Source organism: Podarcis raffonei, chromosome 4 (assembly GCF_027172205.1).
Source record: "Podarcis raffonei isolate rPodRaf1 chromosome 4, rPodRaf1.pri, whole genome shotgun sequence".
Lineage (NCBI taxonomy): Eukaryota > Metazoa > Chordata > Lepidosauria > Squamata > Lacertidae > Podarcis > Podarcis raffonei.
The window spans coordinates 104,233,714-104,252,190 of NC_070605.1; the positions used below are offsets into that span (position 1 = coordinate 104,233,714).

The following is an 18,477-nucleotide window of genomic DNA, read 5'->3' on the forward strand; positions in this document are numbered from 1 at the left end:
TAAGGTGACTATTTTCCAGCCACCTCTATCTAGAGATAGAGAAGAAAAGCAGTGCTGCACTTGAACACTTTTGCTGTGGAGGCGAAACCTGCCCTGCAATGCTGACAATGGAAGCCCCAGCTGCCACTAACAGTAATCTTGGATTCACAGAGGATGCATGGAGAAACACTTTGCACCTCCCAGGAATTATTGTAACATACAGCCCTATGCACACAGGAGGGAGGGAGGGAGGGAAGAGAGAGAGAGAGAGAGAGCCTTTCATAATAGGCATTTTGCTGATATTCTGAAAGCCAGTAATTAATACAAATATTATTGAGGTCAGTGTGGTGGGGGAATTGTTTAGGACTGTAAAAGGTAAGAGCAGCACTTTGTTCCCAGAAGCTAATTGGCAGCTGGATCGACCCTGCCTTATAAAAGAGTAAGAGGCTGTCAAGTATATAGCTAAAGCAACATCAGACGAGACCACAGTTTACAAAATAATTTCATTTCCCTCCTCCTACACCATGTCTGCTGCAGTCTTTGAAATGAAGATCACAAGGCGCTATTTGTCCGGTGATTTGTTGTATGTAAATTTGTTACATTCTTTGAATGCTATGCCAGGCTTTCTGGCTTTGATTCACTTGCTGACTTCTATGATTTGCCTGCAACCCTTTGACTTGCCTCCCCATACAACCTGGAGTAATGAGAGAAGTGTATATACATTCCCCCACACTGCAGAATAAAAATACAAGATACCAATGTGCTAGGAACTAAAGCCTTTTAGTTTTATTTAACAACTGGTTTGTGACTCATGCCCCTAATTTGTTGCCAAGCTTCCCAAAGCCAGTGCTGGTTAGCTGATGCTTAGGAGAGACTATGAGAAACTGTTGTCTCCTCATGTACCACACGTGGTGGACGTGTAGGAAAATAAGAGAATTCTGGGGCCTCGTCTATGATGAGCTGAAAAAAATCTTTGGAACAACAATTTTTAAAAAGCCAGAAGTGTTTTTGTTAAGCACTGTTGGTAAAGATATCCCAAAAAACCTAAGAGAAATATTTCTATACACTACAGCGGCATCCCAAACACTAGTAGCAAAGAACTGGAAAGGGGGAAATGTTCCGACTATAATGGATTGGCAGAATAAGTTACAAGAATATGGGGAAATGACGCAATTGACCATCAGCCTAAGGGGCAGTTCAAGACAAGAATTTGCACAAAAATGGGATAAATACAAGAGATATGTACAAAAATATACCAATGGTTTTTCGTCTTTGGCAGCATTTGAATGACCTTGGATAAAGAAATATAGGAGAAATAAGATTAATGGTACAAATTGTTGTAAGAATGTATTAGAGAATATATAAAGAATAGTTTAATAATGGTAGGTACATTCACTATTAGAATAAAAGCATGCAACAGGAATTGACAGGAAGTCCAAAGTTTTAATGATATTTTTGTTAATAACTTTTGTTAATAATCTTTACTAATAACCACATAAAAAGTAGCATAAACACAGATGAAGCTTAATGTTTATAACTATGTAAGAAAAGACAAGTATATGTTTTTGTGTGTGTATGTACGAGTATATGATTGAAATCAATTTACGAGATGTACTATATATATGTAATGTATTATAAGACTATTAATAAAGCTTGTTACATTGCAAAGAGAAAGAGAAACTGTTGCGTGTCGAGGTCCCCGGGGCCACCCCAATAACTCACACATCACACAGAATTTTTTGTTTAAGATTTTTGGCATAATTTTGGCCACAACTTTATTGAAATACAAATTTGTGAGTGGTTGCGTAGGCATTGGTTGCGACTATCTCCCCCCACCATGGGGGACAGACTGACATTCCGCACGATGCGAAAGTCAGAATAGGGGAATACACTTGGGGGTAGCGACAGAGCAGGGAACCTGCCCTCACCCCAAATGCAACCAGCTCATTGCTATGGCCTGAGCCCCCTTGACAGAGTGGACAAGCAATAGTTAGCCCCCAATTCCTTTAACGGAATCCCTTGCAGCAGCAGCATTAGAGGGGCAGGCACAGCCCATCCATGCCCCTCAACCAACCAAACCATAAACCAATGCCTAACCGCAACCTTACAAGTTGTGACGATTTGCTACGCAGTAGGCAAAAACCAAATGGCCCCAGCCAATCAACCAGATGGACAAAATTCCTACCAGGCCCCCGCTCCAAAGCAGACGACCCCATGACAGGCATAGCAAGGTCAAAGCGAACAACCCTAATTCAAGGGAGGGGGGGACGAGCAATCCGATGCATGGTCGAAAAGAGGAAGCCCTAGCCTCGTGCAAGGAGTTTTAGCATTTCTGGCTGTCAATCAATAAATGGCAACATTAACTTCTTCCCAACAACAAGGGAAGCCCCAATCGCATCAGTGGCCAATGAACAATTAGCCCGCCCCCAACTTTGGAGTGTCCTGGCGGCCCCCACCGCAACACGTGCTCTCCATGAAGGAGAACACGCTTTGTCTCCTCCTGCCTCCCAGGGTGACTGAACCATAGATCAAAGCCTTCAATCAATACAACACACGACCCTTTATTTTACATCACACACACACATTACTGGTTTGCAAAAAAAAAAAAAAAAGCCTGGCATCATCACCTGTTCTGATTATTTCCTACATATGTATGCCACCCTTCACCCATAGATCTCAGGGTGGTTCACAGCATGAAATTACAAGATAAAAACACAATGTACACAATAAAAGTAAGAACAATAATGCCCCCTTCCTCCCACAAACACATGATGGGGGGGCATGCAAATAGTCAGCAAGTTTGGGAAAACTGTTGAGGAATCCACACTGCCAGGGACCCCCTGGCCAGGTCCCCCCTCAGCCTCAGCTGGTAAGTGGTCCAAATCCACTCTTTACTACCTTGATGCATTGGGTTGTCCACTGGGTTATTTTGGGAATATAGCTGAGGATTCAGTCCGTGGGCATTAATAATAGCAGTACCAGGCATTAGGTCCTCATGCTGAATTGCCGGGCGAATGGCTTCTTCCTGTAAAAAGCAAAGAAGTTAGAAAGAGTGGTTTTGGCAATAAATATTTATATTTTAAAAGTTATATATGAGTGTACAGTGGTACTTCAGTTTTAGAACATCTCCGTTGATGAACATTTCGGTTTTTGAACGCCGTAAACCTGGAAGTAAATTATTCAGTTTTCTAACACGCCTCGGAAGTCGAACAGGAAACACGGCTTCCGCTGAGTGCAAGATCCTGAGGCCCAGCTGTCAGCTATTGAGTTTTTGGTTTTCAAACGTTTCAGAACTAGAATGGTCTTCCGGAATGGATTATGTTAAAAAACCGAGGTGCCACTCTATAAATAAACACAGTTCCTTCTTGCAGCCACAAAAACCTCTAAAATTATCCAGCACAAATTACTGAACCCATGTGACTCATTAATTTGTGTTACGATATATAGCTTACTTTTCCAATTGAGTTTGCAGTTGAGTGGTAATAGTTGGCTTCTCCACGGAGAACTCAGCTAGACTGGTATAGAAAAAGCGATTTTTATGTGTTGTATGTTATATACATTGTGTCACCAGATGGCAATGTAGAGTCCTGTTTTTCTCTACCTGCTTTCCCTGTTTAAATTTACAAAGCTTTAAACTGAAACGCTTCTTTGATGTGTCTACATGCAACACATATAAAATGCTTTTTCTTTACCAGCCTAGCTGAGTCCTAGAACCAGCCTGAATCTTAATCAACTTCTCTTTCCCTGTTAGAATTGCTTTTTTATTCTTGCTCTTATTGTGGTTTCTGGCAAGTATAGCAACAAAATACTCGTGAACTTAAGAATTTGGGGAATAAGAAGAATGCTTAGCAATTTTATAAAGTTATTTCAAGTGTTTTGTGCTTGTCTCAGTAATGTTTACGACAGCCTAGTACAGTAATCATTTTTATGTTGTGAGTGCTGGTGGGTGGGGATGCTAAAACAGAATACTGACTTGCCTAAGACCATATGAAAAGTCACTGGGAGTTAATTTTTCAGATATAAGTCCCTGTGACTTCAGTGGGAGCTATCAACTTTGAGTGAGTTTAGAACTCCCCCCCTGTTGGTAGTGTTTGATCGATGGACTTCACTGCTTATATGCATAACCTACAGTAGCTCAACTTTCTTTAAAATGTAATTCACTCCATCTCCAGTTCATACTGTAGTAAAGAACAGTGCTCAAGATCATCATGAACACAATTCGTGTGGACAAATTCACAGATTAATGCCGATTTGCCCTCAAGTAAGCAAGGATGGCATTTGCTACCAATTTCTAAGCCATCCAGGCAGGTTTTTTAGACATCACATTCACATTTCAAAATATAATATGAAATCCATGAAGATGCCCAGGTTAGATGCTTCTGCCTTTAGGGATAAACAAATATCAGCTGGAAGCAGTTGTAGCAAATCTTTTAGCACTAAAAGCAGGAAAATGTAGCCTCAATATTGCATTCAGCTCCCTCTTGGGTTTATCTTCATGTTTAAAGTTGTCCTTCATTTCATCAGCACTTACAAAACATGCAGCTGCTTATGCCACGTAGGTTGCCAGGCACAACTTAGAGGAGGGCTTCACAATAAACAGCTTAATGCTGATTTTTGTAAGCCACACTGAGAGACTCTTTGGCTAAAGGGTGGAGCATAGATTCATTAAATAAATACATAAATAAAATGCAGGAAATGGACAGCACTGCCTCCATATTTTGGGGGGCTGGTACCCTGTGATAGAGGGAACATTTGCTGCCAGAAGACCAAGTGAGTGTGAGGTTTGTCCATTCTGTCTGTTCTCAAGCATGGGGTGTGTGGTTTTGCTTGCGTGTTTGCAGAAGAGCCATGTTGGCTGTTTGGGTTAACATACTAAAGGGGGAATCCTATGGCAAGATCTACCAGGATGAGTAGCTTAGGATGCAGCAGATCTCCAGCTCAGCTGTCTGATACCCAGCTTAGCCACCATTAACTCCCTAAACCTGGCTCTGCCGACAATATGCCAGTATAACTTGCTCATCCTGGCTCTGCTGGGACTCAGCGGCTGAGGTGAAGCTGTCTGAGCCAAGGCTAGCGCAAGTCCCCAGAACGGGATGCTCCAGGAGCCATAGTGGGGGCAGGACCAGAACGGAGGCACTTAGGCTGGATCCTAAGCCAATTCAGCTTTGTCACATGACCTGGCAACCTGCCATTGAACACTACTATTTTAAAGGTTCATTTTCCTTCTGCCAGGCTTATGCAGAGTAGTCGCAGCTGAACAGGGTTTAGATCTGATGTAACCTTATGCAGCCTTAATTTATGCCACTTTGCTTTATGCCAGCATCTTGTGCATAGGATTGCTCCCTAAAAAGGCAAGCTTAGGCATAATTACTTAGGGTGCGAGAACTTAATTCAGCTATTTTACTATATAATAACATGTTTCAAAGGTGATTTGGGAGTGAGGAGTGGGACCAGATTTCATGAATATATGAATGTGGCATCATATAAGAGCTGGAAGATATGAATTTATGCAGGATTCCTTCCATATTTATGCACCCAAAGAGGTGCAAGGATCACATGTTCATAGTTTCAATTCTTTCCAGGTCAGCATTACTGAGCTTGCAAAGCCTACCAAAGGTTTTCAACCTTTTTGAGTCCACAGCTCCCTTGACCAACTACATCCTTTCTGTGGCTCCCCTGTGGGGCTCAGGAGCTGAGTTAGGTCCCCCGCTGCCTGCAGAGCTGGCAGCCCCTCACCTTTTTCGAACACCCTCCCTGTGGAGTGCTCATTCAGCCTCCCCTCCCCCTTCCCTTCTCCTTGGGAGTCCTCTGGTCAGCCACTGCTGCCTATGGGATGTGAAACACAAGAGCAGTCAAGTACAACATTCCTAGAGTGAACATGTTTACATATGGGGAGGAATGTTTGTCCACACAGCAGGTAAACTTCCTGTTTCCTTCTGGGCTGGGACAGACTTCCTCTGCATGTGACTAGAGTGGGCATGGCCTCACCTGTGCAGGTAATGACAAAAGCACAGGGCAGGGCAGCCATCTCTCTCTCTATGACTATTTTCATCTAAGAAGCAACATCTGCTTAGCCAAAGATGCTCTCTTGGCTTCCAGCCAAGAGAGGACAAGGGGACTGTCTCTTTATGGGATAATTTCCAGGTGTATGTTACTTTTCTAAGATAAGTCTGCCTTCTGGGATCTGATTGTGAACAGAATGTGAGTGAGTAAACTCTTTTTTATACTTTTATAGAAGACTGTGTCGTGTCTTATCTTTTATGAGGGAATAAGGGGAAAATAAAGGAACAGTTAGGGACGCGGGTGGCACTGTGGGTAAAACCTCAGTGCCTAGGACTTGCCGATCGTATGGTCGGCGGTTCGAATCCCCGCGGCGGGGTGAGCTCCCGTCGTTCGGTCCCAGCTCCTGCCCACCTAGCAGTTCGAAAGCACCCCTAAGTGCAAGTAGATAAATAGGGACCGCTTTATAGCGGGAAGGTAAATGGCGTTTCCGTGCGCTGCACTGGTGCTGGATCGCCAGAACAGCTTCATCACGCTGGCCACGTGACCCGGAAGTGTCTTTGGACAGCGCTGGCTCCCGGCCTCTTAAGCGAGATGAGCACACAACCCCAGAGTCGGTCACAACTGGCCCGTACGGGCAGGGGTACCTTTACCTTTACCTTTTCCGGAACAGTTATTATACAGGCTTTAGCGAGACTCAGCAAACGCATCCTTTGTGAGTTTAGAAAGGGGAATGTTACTCTGCTAAATTGTGAACTTGTTTACACAAATTGGAAAGGCTATAATCAAATAATATATCCTCTTCTGCATCCCTGAACATTCCCACACTGCCACCCCTGGTCTTTGAGCTGCCCACCTGCCCCATAGTCAGGTGCCTCCTCACACTGCCCACACATCCTGGCCAGCCCCAGAGGCACCATTTGCCTGAGGAAGCTGTAGCCAGGGCAGCTGCAACGAACAGCTGTGCAAGCCTTTGGGAGGCAGAGACGCAAGAGGGCATCAGAGGAGGGAGGGAAGGAAAGAGGGACAGATGCCAGTGTTGCCAGAGCACACTGGTTGAAAACCCCTCTAACCCAAAAGTCTGTGGCTGCTACTTCCAGGCTCAATGCCTGGTCAAAATACTCATTTAACCAATTTGGAGTTTCTCGAGTGGGTGACCAAAGATAATCCATAGTTTAATTGGTCCATTCCCTAGAACACTCCTGTTTTCCTCTCATACACTCCAACATTTCTCCGATGAAAGTAGGGACATCCCATTCCATAACAACAATTTTACTATTTATACCCCACACATCTTACTGCATTGCCCCAGCCACTCTGGGCAGCTTCCAACAAAAACATAATAAAACATTAAACATTTTAAAAAACTTCCCTATACAGGATTGCCTTCAGGCGGCTTGGGGGGTCGGATAACGCCATATCCTCCAACATTTCTGTAATGAAACTAGGGACGTCCTAAAGAAAAGTGGGACATTCCAGGGTCAAATCAGAAACCGGGATGGCTTCTCTAAATCAGGGACATTCCTGGAAAATAGGGGCACTTGGAGGGTCAGTCCTTTCTTCAATTGTTTTAGCAGCCAAAATAAGTCAGGTTAAAATTCCCAGCACAGTGAATAAATTACAAAAGCAGCTCAATATACATCTTTGATACCAGGGATTCCCAGAGGGGCTTACAATTGCACACAACCATAAAAACTTAATTCACTATATAGCATACAAGTTAAACAGCAATAATAATTTAAACTCAACCCTCCACAGCATTGAATTCTGCAAAAACAACAACAACACTCAAACAAAACATTTTCCAATTTTCATTTTCTACCTGAATGTGCTAAGTGATGGAGCAAGTTGAACCTCCTGGCCTTTACTACTGGCTAGCTCTCTCTTCCACCATCTGACGGCTGCCACTGAGAAAAGGCCCAACCGTACAGCCCCATTTCACAAGGTAAAGGGATCCACAGTGGAGTGCCTCCCAATTATCTCAGCAGGTTCACCTGGCTGGAAGCAGTCCTTTGGATAGTCTGGTCTCAGGCATTTTAGGTGAAAAGGAGCACTTTGAATTGTGCTGGGAAACTTACTGGAAGTCAGCACAACTGATCCAACATATGACTAAGCTCTCTCTTTGTCGCCATATTTTGCAGTAATTGCAGTTTCTGAACACTCTTAAAGGTCAGTCTTACATACAGCACATGACAGCAGTCCAATCGCAAAGCAACCCAGGCATGCAATTGTGTAAATATCAGTTTTCTCTAGAAAAGGCTGCCATTGGCCTGCTAGTCAAAGAATGTAAAGGACAATCCTGCCAGCAACTACTACCTCTTTTTTTTGAGAGTGAAGCCAGGCCCAGGAGCCCCGGAAGTGACATACTTGCTTTTTTTAAAGGAATAAGTCGACTCAATTCAAGCTTTTTTACAGATGTGCCTTCCTTCTTTGTATGAGTAATACCCACCTTCATGTTTATCAATATTCATTCGTTCATTCATTCATTCATTCATTCATTCAACTTATTTCCTACCCTGCCTCCCAAAAGAGCCCAAGGCAGCAAACACGCAAGTGCAAAAACAATCAAAACATCTAAAACCAATCACAATACAGATGCAGACGAGGAAAGATCACTGTTTTAAAAGGTTTGTTGACAGAGGAAGATCTTCAGCAGGCGCCAACAAGACAACAGAGACAATGTCTGAAGGGCATTCCAAGGGAAGGTGCCACAACACTAAAGACCCTCTTCCTTCACTGGGCAGAACAGACCTCCTGATAAGACGGTCTTGGCAAGAGGCCCTCTCCTGCAGAGCATATAAAACAATATAATTAAGTGAGTATGAGTTGATAAGGCTGAAAAAAGCACTCCCCTAACTCAGATTTCTTCTTCATCCCCCTTTCAGACATTTATTGCCATTCCCAGGAGAGATCTTGGGTGAAGCAGAGAGCTAATTATTGTGAAAGCTTCTAATTTGCTTTTAACACAAAGACTGTTAGGAATAAAACTGAGAGTGGGGGAATGCAGCAGCTATATTTAAAATAACACAGTTTGTACGTTTTTGTTTTTGTTTTGGTCTGTGATCATGTAACTTGTAGCTAAGTGAAAATTAAAGTTTTGGGCATTGCCATGCCTGAGTAGATATCAAAAAAGCAGATAAATTCAACTTTGCTCAGCACTTGACTTACTTGCTGGGCACTTAAACTACTAAGGTAGGCCATAAGGAATTGTTATTATTAAAGTTCTTGTTGCCATTTTTGCCAACGTCTTCCTAGACTCATTCTATCATTCAGCTATCATTTTATCTTGCTGCTACACTGCCAAGCCTTCCTGCTTTATTAGAAACCCAATTTAGGTCTTCTGCCCAAACAAGCTTTTTTGAATCAATTCCATATTAAGCTTTTTCCCCACGGAGGGTTTAAGGTGCACCCCAATCCAAGTTCATACATCAGCAAAGAATTAGAGACAGGATGAGAAGATAACTTAGAGAAAAAGAAGCTGGCTGTGACCTTGCATATCATATCTTCAACGTTTCTCAGTGATTTAAAATGCCATTTTGGTTAGCCATTCTTACAGAGGCTGAATGAAACCAGGACAATAAAATGTTATTTAAAGGAACTGAAATAAAAGACTTTGGAGTGGGGAGGGAGAATACTTCTATGAGGCATAATTTTTAGCCAGCAAATAAAATATATACCCTTGTTTGGATTTTGTTCTGGGAAGCAGCAAATATACATGATCTACCAAAAATTTTTTAGAAATTCAGTAAGCAAAAGCAGAGAAAATGTATTTTCAGTTTTTGTTTACAAAATGCTTAATACTATTTCTACTTGTTAATCATAATGTGCTGCTAACTGTAAAATCTATGCATAGCTTTTCTAACATCATGTGGAAGGTACATGTACTGAGGTTATGTCCAGAATATCAGGTGAAAGAGGCACCTGTTGCGGCAGCATGCCACCTACAATTTCTTCTGAGTGCAAGTTTCATTTTTTTATATTGCAATCTAACTTAGCGTTACCAGACATCCCCGTTTCTCGGGGACAGTCCCCGGATTTGCGAATAAGTCCCCAGACAAATTCCATCCCCGGAATATCCCCAGATTTCATCTAATGTCCCTGGGAAACGCAGCAGTGGCAGTCTCAGCAGCCCGGAGCAGTTGGCTCTGGCTGGCTTCAAGAGCTGCTCAGAAGTCCCCATATGATGGGGGTACAAGGGCTCTAAGATGCAGCTTCTGGGCTGCCTCCACCTTCCCTGACCCCAGCAACTAAGCTGTGAAGGGAGGCTTCACACTGCCTATCGGAGCAGCCTCACAACTCCTACTTGCGTGCAAGCAGGAGCGGGGCAGGGATCTCTCAGCTGTGAAGGGAGGCTTCACGCTGCCTATCAGAGCTTGCGTGCAAGCAGGAGGGGGCAGGGATCTCTCAGTTAGGCAATGGGAAGCCTCCCTTCCCAGCTGAGGGATTCCCGCCCCCTCCTGCTTGCACGCAAGTAGGAGTGCGATTGGGGCTGCTCCAATGGGAAGGGAGGCATTGGGCTGCCTGAGCCTCGCTGCCGCCACCGCCACCGCTCTTGGCCCTCCTTCTCCGCCTTCCATGCCTGACCCACCATGCACTGCTTCCCCACCACCAGCACCAAAGAACCAACAACTCAGGGGCTGCTCAGGCTCATGGAGAAAGAAGATAGAAACCCCTGGAGGAAGGGGAAATGTGGCGGTTGAGGTCAAGGCGGCAGCCGCCCCTCTGCCACCCCCATCGCTGCAGCATCAACGTTCGAACATGTGTGTATGTGTGTATGTATGTATGTATGTATGTATGTATGTATTGAAAAAAATCTGGCAACCTTACTATATGAACCATCTATTCTTCATTTCCGAATCACAATTTTTTCCTGTCGGCTATTAGGAAAACAATCACAAATACAGGTAAAAGGGGAAAGAAAAATGTTTGTACTTTTTTTTTTTTACTCTAGTATATAGATAGATAGATGATAGATAGATAGATAGATAGATAGATAGATATTGTCTCCCTTCTGCTCTCTCTCACTTTTAATAAAAAACAAAGAACCAATGTATTGGGCCAATATATATGCAAGTCTGAACACAGGTAAAAGGAACCATAAGAGTAGCTGACACCTATCATTAGTATTTCATGCACAAACTTGGTAAAGTACATGCAAAAACATCAGATACGCCAGTGCTGATTGAAAGAGCCTTGGCCTACAGCCAAGAGCTCCACAGCTGGGATCTGGCCTAGCTGCCACTGGTAGAGATAAGGAGTGCGGAGGAGGACAAACTACCTAGGGATACTTAGAAGTTCGTGCAAGGTGCTTTTGCAAAAGCTGTTTTACATTTCTCATATCTAAAAGGGCCTAGAAATGAAATTGCAAAATAAAATTGAGGCCAACAGTAAAAATGAGTCCTGATTATTTGTGATCCCGTGAGAAGGAAGATTTTGTTTTATATAATCGGAAATAGCTTCTTGTTGCTAGTGACAGGTATTCAAATTTACATCCCTTTTCTTAGAACTGGGAGCAGCTGATGCTGTTTCTATATCACCATATTGTTTCATGACACCCCATCTCTGAGCAGTGTGAGATTCCAGGGGTTCTGGGCACTTACCCAGGGTTCGTGTTTCCTTTGGGAATTGAACCACAGCAGAGACTGTGGTGTCTTTAAGATATATGGTTTATTTACACATATATGCAACCTGAGCCTGCAGTGGAGGAGTTCACAGCATCAACACCTCAAAAGTGTCCTGTTTCTGCTATAGCCACAGCCTAGGCTTCAAGCAGAAACCAGCCATGGCCCTCTCTCCCTCTGCTTTTCCAGCCTCTAGCTTTTTCTCTAGGTCACACCACAGCAAACTGTGTCCTAATACTGTGGCTTTATCTGTTGAGAGAGGGGGGCTCCATCAATTTGCCATCTAGCAGGAGCCCTTTGGCCCTTTGCACACTTAAGTACCTTAAGTACATCACTCAGGAGGCCAGGCAGGCTTGATTAGCTTGCAACATGTTGGATGTAGGGGTTAGAAGTGTCTGGCACACAGTTTAGAACCCCAAGCCTTTATTAAATTCTAACACTTGCTGGATCCAGGAATTTAGAGGTCTGGCACCCACAAACTGGTAACAATATGATGAACATACGCCGCTGCCGTTTACTAAGTGCATTAGTCCTTCAAGCCCAGAAGTGGCTCTTGAAGCCCAGATATTTCATATAATGTAATTGTAGATGACAGGGCTGCACTCGGGACCACGTACCTGCAAAGCAGGTGGTCTACACTGGGGCCTAATTTGATCAGTAGAATGCTTGGTACCTGGTGGGCGGGACTTGTGTGTTCTGCTCTGGAATCAGCCCCTCCCTTCAGGGTGTTCCTTTAAGTTTCCGTTAAGAGGGACCAAGGTGGAATCTACACACACAAAATGCTGTGAAAATGTTTTTTAATTTTTTTCTTAAAAAATACATTGAATTTGGCATAGCTCACTGTCACCATCTACTGTCACATTTGTATATTGTACTATACAATACATTTAAAGTGTTTTATTTGCTGCTGTATAGCTGAGACTCAACTTTCTATTCCTGTTTCTTGCCTCAGACTTGCCTCATGTTGTATTTAGTTCCTCTCATCATGTTGTTTTGTTACAGTTTTCTTTATTATTAAAGCTTAGTTTACATTTATGTGAGCCACTTATTTGTCTCAAAGAAAAACAAACTCTGCTGAGGAAAGGTGTTGAATGTCCTAAACTGCGTCTGTGAGGGGATATTCCCAGTTTGCCAGGAGGATTAATTTGTTAATCACCCCCCCCCCACAACAGTTATAGTCCTTATAAAAAGCCACAAAGACCCTGTTGCCATTTGTATTTTGCTTGTCCTCACCATCTTCTGTTTATTACAGGGTTGGGGAATCTTTTTGCTGTTGAGCACTATACTCCCTCAGGAATTATCTATCTAACCAAAGCAGATGGTTGATGAAAGCAGGGGTAAAATGTTCTGGATTAACTAATCTGGAACAAAGACTGACCTGCTTCAGTTTCCAGCATAGCTACCACAACTTAGAATTCCCAAAGCCATGCAGTCCTGCTGGGTTTGATAGGATTACTTACAAATAAGTATTCAGGTTATGTGTTTATTTTTTTAGCACAACAGATCAACACGAGAACTCTTTGGGAGAGCAAGGAAAGGTAATTCCTTTCTGACCGAGGGTGCAATACCATGCATTGTGACTTGGGAGCATGGAGGTTGCTAAAGCAGTGCCCTCCATCCATTCACTTTGGGGCACTGCATGTTCCTGGTGCGAGGCCACTCATTCCTGGCTTCATCTGGGTACCATTTGCCCCCTTTTGCTCAGAATACTCAGATGTGAAGCCCTGAAGGTTTAGGTTCAGACATCATTAGACATGACAACATTATGAAGACAAATCAGAGTGAAGACAATGTTTTCTGTCCTTGCCCCAAATTGAAGAAAAATAAAAAAGAAGCATCTAGCAGCCGTCAGGAATATGCTCATCAGCCTACAAACTGGTTGGCAAAGATGAGGCATTTCAGCTCAGCACGACTGAATTTGTATTTATCCCTTATTACCCTGCCTTCTTGTTCTTATCTCTCTGGGCTTAGTTATCTCCCTCACTGACAACATTTTGATTATAAACTGATAGTCTTCCAGTGCTCCCCACCCCCCAAAAAAATGTTTAGGGGTACTCTCATTTTCCTACTCATATTGAAATACTGCCCCTCAATGAGGCCAAATGTAGATTCACAAAATGTTTAGGGGTTTGCATACGCCTGCGTCCCCCCAGAAAAAAGCACTGCAGTCTTCATTGTATAGAGCAGATGTTTTTCTTACACATGTAATTTGCCATTGAGCTCTACATCACCATCTGGTGTCACATTTTTATAATGCACTTACAATGTTATAATTGCAGCTGTGTAGCAGAGTCCTTATTAAGCCTTGCTTTATGGAAAGGAAAGTCATCACATGCAGAGCAGCACACACCAGAAATCTAAAGTGAATAAAAATTCATTCATTCATTCATTTACTCACAAACCAAGTTTATACTAAAGGTTCTTAAAGATGAGCACCCGGTGATAGCAAGTCTATATGTATAGCTAAAACGTCAAGATGTCAACAGACAGGTAAGCGCATTCTGAAGAAGCACAGTTAATTTGCTTCTGAAGGGCAGGAGGCTACCTGCCTTTCATGGTGTATTATTCTCAAGTATGATCAGACATAATGAACACCATGGTAAACCTCACTGTAGACTATCATTGTAAATGATCATATAAAACTAAAATGCCTCTATTGTAAGAATGTATGCTGCACCAAATGCTCGCTGATTTCTATATTTGCTTCAAAATGAGCATATCTGAAGTTAAGGCAACTATTCCCCCCCCAAAAGAAACCCCCCACCTTGATTATGTTTCCCCCCTGCTCTTGAGTGCCCTTTTGTTTCCCTACTGCTGCTGCTGTTTCATACAATGCACTTCATTCTTCTTCTTCAACCATACTTTCTTCATCAGCTTTCTCTATCATTTGATCTTATTGGCTCTGGCATCGCACAATTTGTATATGGACGTCTATGGCACTGTTTCAGTTGTAGCATTTTGATGTAATTGGCCAAAAAAACCAAACCCCACCCCACATTGTCACTAGTAGCAAAGAGGCTAAATAGGAATGAAAGTAAATAAGAATAAAAACAGGACTGAGAAATACCTGCAGCCCCAAGATGGAAAGTGTGTCATGCTAAAAACAACATGAACAAATGAAAGAAGAAAAGTAAAATTAAATGAATTCAAAACTTAACACAAAGCTTTTAATTTTAAATAAAACATTCACAAAGGAAAGGAAAGGAAAGGAAAGGAAGAGGCATCACACTTACTATTTAGCCACCTTAACCTTTGTAAATCGCAGGCAGGTTGAAAAGCGAAAGATCATACAAGTAATTTTCAGAATGAAATAAGCTTTGTCTTACTGTGTTTTTTGGTTTGCCTTAGGGCCTACCTGTATGAAAAACTGCTAAAACTTGCTTGTAGATATGGAATCAGAACGGTAGTCCAGACATATGCAGGCTGCTTTTATATATAATCTGGAAGTGTAAACAAAATAAACTATAATATTTCTGACTTCATCCTGACCCCACATGTGAGCAATGTAACATTCACAATGTTATGTACTGAAGTTCTCACCCTGGGCCAGCAGGGGGATACTGTAGATAGTTTTTACTCAGGTCCACATATGCAAATCATAGAATCATAGAGTTGGAAGAGACCACAAGGGCCATCGAGTCCAACCCCCTGCCAAGCAGGAAACACCATCAGAGCACTCCTGACATATGGTTGTCAAGCCTCTGCTTAAAGACCTCCAAAGAAGGAGACTCCACCACACTCCTTGGCAGCAAATTCCACTGTCAAACAGCTCTTACTGTCAGCTCTTACTGTATAGGGATCGAAAGTGACATTCAGTGATTGGATAGTTACAGAAAGTTGTTACAGTTACGTTGTACTCTATATAAGCAGGCTGGCTGAACCCTTCAGTTCAGTTCAGTTCAGTTCTGTTCTGTTCTGGCCTGTGAATAAACAAGAGCTGTTTGAAGAATCACTGTGTCGTCTGATATGTTCACCCACAACTTAACACACAATATGGTGGGTCAGTTTAGACAGCTTGCTAATGTTAACACAAAAGGGGGGAAAGATTTAAATTAGGAGAAAATTAACTTTTCCAGGTGTTGAATGTGGCTTCCAGACAAGATTTAGGAATAAGTTTGAACAGACACGAAAGAGCACAACAGCGCACAGCATGAAAGCCAATAGCATCCAGCAACAGTTAATACCAAATGCTTGCAAATCTTTAAATGTGTGGCAGGTGTCTTCCAGCAACACTAGTGAAGCTCATGTCCTGCTAAATCCTCTTCCTCCCCATCCATATATACAGTGTGCCTCATCCCTGGGGAAGAGCTCCAGCAGAGAAAGGCCTCTCTGCTGGCTGGGAAAAAATGTGCATAACCTATTTTCCCACTAGGGTTGGGAGCATGGGCTGAACAGAACAAAATAATATGTACAAAGGGGGGGGGGCTGCATGCAGCTCAATTGGATACTTTAGATTAATCCACAGAGCATAACATTTTCAAGATGCTGTACAGAAATTTTTATGCCACTTACATGCACAATGGCTTCTAAGTAGTTTACAAATAAAAAAATCAATTATAAAATCCATACATAATTAGAATCAGAATAAAACAATTCTGACAGGGCATTTCATAATTCTAAAACGCAGTAAACTAAGCCAGTTAAAAAGCATACTAATTAAAACATACTAATTAAAACAGTTTAAAAATTAAAATAAATCAAAGGTTCAAGTGCAGGGGAATGTTTGTCTAAGCAGATGTGTCTTCAAGAGCCCATGAAATGTCAGTACTGATGGGGGAATCTTATGATACCATAAGCTAATAATCACCAGACTGCGGTAAAACTAACTGGATTTCATTTGCTGATGTTAATGCCTTTAAGGAGGAATGAAATACTGTTTTAAAGTAGTGTTTCAAAACAGAAATCATGCAGCCAGTTCCAACTACTGGAAATCTCTTCAGTCCAAGATTCAAAGCCCAACTTGATAGCATTGCTCCTGCAACTGAAAATACTACTGGGACTCAGCACTGTGCTGATGGAATGATTTTAACTGGGCTGCTGAAATGGTGGGGTCTTTTTCTGCTCGTATTGTGCTTATGATTGTGCTGGGTTGACTATTGTTTTCATTTAGTATTCCAGGTACCGTATTTTTCGCTCTATAAGACGCACCAGACGACAAGACGCACCTAGTTTTTGGAGGAGGAAAACAAGAAAAAAAATATTCTGAATCTCAGAAGCCAGAACAGCAAAAGGGATCGCTGTGCAGTGAAAGCAGCAATCCCTCTTGCTGTTCTGGCTTCTGTGATAGCTGCACAGCCTGCATTCTCTCCATAAGACGCACACACATTTCCCCTTACTTTTTAGGAGGGGAAAAAGTGAGTCTTATAGAGCAAAAAATACGGTACTTTAAGGTTCCTGGTTGTCTTCACATTCAAATTGTGTTTGTTTTACATTGCTATGTTGTTTAGTTCATGCATTATGTTTTCTAATTTTTGAAGATAATTCTATACAAAACTTGCTAATTTCATACAAATTGATCACAAAACAAAAGGGGAGAGTAACTGAATAATTCTATTTTCCCCACACCAGTAACGACTGTACTTTTGCCATAATTTCCCAACATCTGCAACTTTTGTCCAATTCTGCGTACATATTTTAAAAGTTTTAAAATGTTCCATTAAAAAATAATCACAGTGATCTCAGTGATCACGGGCAGGAGGAGGAGTTATGCTAAGACCAGACCATGTCATTACCAAGGAGGCTGGTTTAGTCGTTGTTTGAGGACTATCCCTGCCTCCAGGTCTGGTCCTGACCGGAAGGATACAGTAATCAGCAAGGGAAACCCACATGACCTGAAAGTGTTGCTGTGCAATGCCAGGTCAATGATGAATAAAACCACTGCCATCCACGACCTGATTGTGGATGGAGGATTTGACCTGGCATGTGTGACAGAGACCTGGTTGGATGAAGCAGATGGGCCTGTCCTTGCCGCTGCTTGCCCACCAGGTTTCTCTTACGCACAGCAACCCAGGTCATGTGGGCGGGGAGGGGGGGTTGCAGTGATTTTTAGGAAGTCATTAGTCTGCACCAGGCGTCCTATTGGGAAGACCCAGTTTTCTGAGTGCATGTTCTGGAAGTTGGGCAATAGGGGCAGTACAGGATTCCTATTGGTGTACCGACCTCCCCGCTGCACCAAGGATTCCCTGCCCGAGCTGCTTCAGGTCGTGGCGGATATGCTCCTGGAGACACCTAGCTTGGTTGTCCTGGGGGATTTTAACATCCATGCCGACACGACCTTACAAGGGGCCGCTCGGGACTTCGTCGAAAGCATGGCCTCCATGGGGCTGTCCCTGAATAAGTTTGGCCCAACTCATAGCCGTGGACATGCCTTAGACTTGGTGTTCACCTCTATGGATGTTGGTGATCTGACACTAACTAAAAGCGAAACAAAAGAAGTGCCATGGTCAGATCACTTCCTGGTGCAACTGGACTTCTCCGCAACCCTTCCCCTCTGCAGGGAGGTGGGACCGATTCGGATGGTCCACCCCCGCCACTTAATGGATCCAATTGGCTTCCAGAGAGTGGTAGGGGATGCTTTATCCCAAGTTGATGGCCTTTCAGCTGATTCCCTGGTGGCACGCTGGAATGCGGAGTTAACCAGGGCTATTGACTGTCTGGCTCCGAAGCGCCCTCTCCGATTGCATGGAGCCCGGACAGCCCCGTGGTTTTCCCCGGAGCTGAGGGTGATGAAACAATCGTTGAGACGGCTAGAGCGCCGGTGGCGGAAAACTCATTCTGAATCAGACCAGACACGGGTTAGAGCTCAACGTTGAGCCTACCAAGTGGCAATGGCGACGGCGAAGAGGGCCTTCTTCGCCGCCTCCATTGCATCTGCAGA

General features: G+C 43.1%; 1 protein-coding gene across 1 annotated transcript in view; it reads right to left on the minus strand.

Annotated features, from left to right (window-relative positions):
- LOC128412411 (EPM2A-interacting protein 1-like) overlaps positions 1 to 18,477 on the minus strand; it is a 200,753-nt gene that overhangs the window by 64,581 nt on the left and 117,695 nt on the right. The window lies entirely within an intron of this gene.